The sequence below is a fragment of the Solanum pennellii genome, chromosome 12 (assembly GCF_001406875.1).
Source record: "Solanum pennellii chromosome 12, SPENNV200".
NCBI classification, from domain to species: domain Eukaryota; kingdom Viridiplantae; phylum Streptophyta; class Magnoliopsida; order Solanales; family Solanaceae; genus Solanum; species Solanum pennellii.
This window is the reverse complement of record NC_028648.1, coordinates 59,035,088-59,037,534: the sequence shown is the minus strand read 5'-3', so window position 1 is coordinate 59,037,534 and position 2,447 is coordinate 59,035,088.

Here is a 2,447-nt window from a genome sequence, read left to right as displayed (position 1 = left end):
CTTTCTTGCATATGCTTAGTAACATTTATGTCAGAAATTTCTCTTTTGATGATCAACATGTCATAAACATAAAACCAAATAATGACCTTGGGACTTGGAGTCTCTTTAATGTAAAAACATTTATCATACACTGATCTTGAGTTCCTTTGTCATTATAGTTTGGTCAAACTTTAGATGTCATAATTTGGGCATTTGTTTTTAGTCCAAAAAGTCACTTAAAAAGTTTATAGACTTTCTCTTTATTACCAGGAACCACAAAGACGTCGGGTTGTTATTGGTATAGACTTTCTATTACCCGGAACCACAAAGCCCTCGAGTTTCACCATGTAAATTTTTTCCTCAAATTCTCCATTTTTTAGAAAGTTTCACATCCATTTTGCTGAATTTGAAGGTCCTATGCTGCAACTAGCAACATTAACATCTTAATCTATGTAATCCTAATTAGTGGTCATTTTGTGTCATAATATTCAAGGCTTTATTATTGTATATAGCATATGACAACAACTGTTGCTTTGCATTTTTCAATAGTTTTACTAACTTTCTTTTCCTTTTGTAGATCCACTTTGAACACAATGGTTTATTTTCCGAAGGAAGATCAACAAACTCTGAAGTATTATTTCTCAAGATTGAACCAATCTTACTGTTGACAGTGTATTCTGAAAAAGAATGAGTTCATAGACGACATAACTTCTTCGAATTGATGAGACTCGTTTTCAAGAAAAATGTTACAAAATCAAACTCGAAGAAAGTAATTTGTCAATCAATATTTACGACACCTCTGAATCTCTTTATTAAGTACATCCTCCTTTGGTTCTTTTCAAGGTTGTTTAGACCCTTCACTTGACTATCCGGTAGTTCAGACTTATGAACCATAAATCAACATTCTTTACTATTTGTAGCATATCCAATGAATATATAATCCACAGTCTTAGGTATTATTTTTACTCATTTGGGAATAGTTCCCTCATTCTCATTTCTCATATGGAATAGACTGTATTGAAAATTTGTAGATCACTATCTTTCAAGAATTAATTCTTCTATATACTTTAAGGGATGACAAAAGATTCTCTATCAGGCTACAATAAAATCTGAACAAAAATGACTTTTTGGTTCTCCCTTTTTTACCAAACAAAATTTTTTATTTGTTACTCCCTTTACTAACAAACAAAATATATTCCCTCTTTGTTAACAAACAAACCTTTTGTTGTTCTCTATTGGTATAAGGATGGCACCCCCACAAATTTTGTGGTAAATCTTAATATATAAGTGGGACATTCAATATTTCTTCAAAGTTCCATTTTTTCATATCAACAATTTCTTTAGATTGAGGTGAGTATATGGAATAATTTTATGGATGATTCAATTTTCCAGATATATTTCTGCAAAAGAAGAATCATATTCGTCACATATACCACTTCTAACCATGGTAATCTTTTTACCCAACTGATCAACTTCAGTTTTATATTGCGTATATGTTTGAATTGTTTCATCCTTACCATTTAGCAAATAAACCTAACGATATCTAGTGCAATTTCCAATAAACTTTATGAATTTTTTTTCCAACCAAGTGATGGTGTTGAATTCATATCATAAACGTCAGTGTAAATCAAAATAAGGAATTAAAATTCCTTTCAAAGTAATTATGCATATGCTTAGGATAAATTGATTCAACAGATACTTGAAATTTTGATATATTCCATTAAAAATTGGTTAAAACTTCTAAGTTGATCAATTTTTTCAATGTTTTGTAATTGACATGTTCCAAGGATTTATGTCACAAACAGTTTGATTCAAGCAAATAATAACAAATAGAAATACTAAGTCTGAAAAGACCTTTTGTCAGGTAAATTTTTTCCATATATATTTTGTTCTTTACATTTTATAACTTTCTCAAATGCACACATAGTTTTAGAGTCAATACCTTGTCATATGTTCTTTTTAGAAAGATCTTTCCATAAAATTCAATTTTCTGTAGAATTATCCATGACGATAGACTCATCGATCCAATAAGAGCATTATCACCCAAATGATATTGTTACAACACAATAAGATTTGTTAGTAGATTTTTTTGTATTATGAGTGAAAAGTTCTGTCCGGTACTACTTTATTTGGTAAAGTTACAGTTTTGGTTATGAATGAAATATGATGTTACCGGAAAAAAAAGTTTAACTAGTGTTCATGTATATAAAAAAATTATTTTAATAGACATATATTTTCATGAAAAATCTTAATCTTTTAAGTGACATTTTTCCATCAAAGAGTATAATTCCTTTTGAACATGTAATATAACTACGTGGTTTTATACTATTCACATCATACTCAATGAATGAAAGACTCATCTAATCTTTTAAATTTCATATCTTGGACTTTCAAATTTAGATAATAAGTGTAACTTGTTCTTTATAACAGGTAAAGAACACCCTTGTTCTTTATAACAGGTAAAGAAC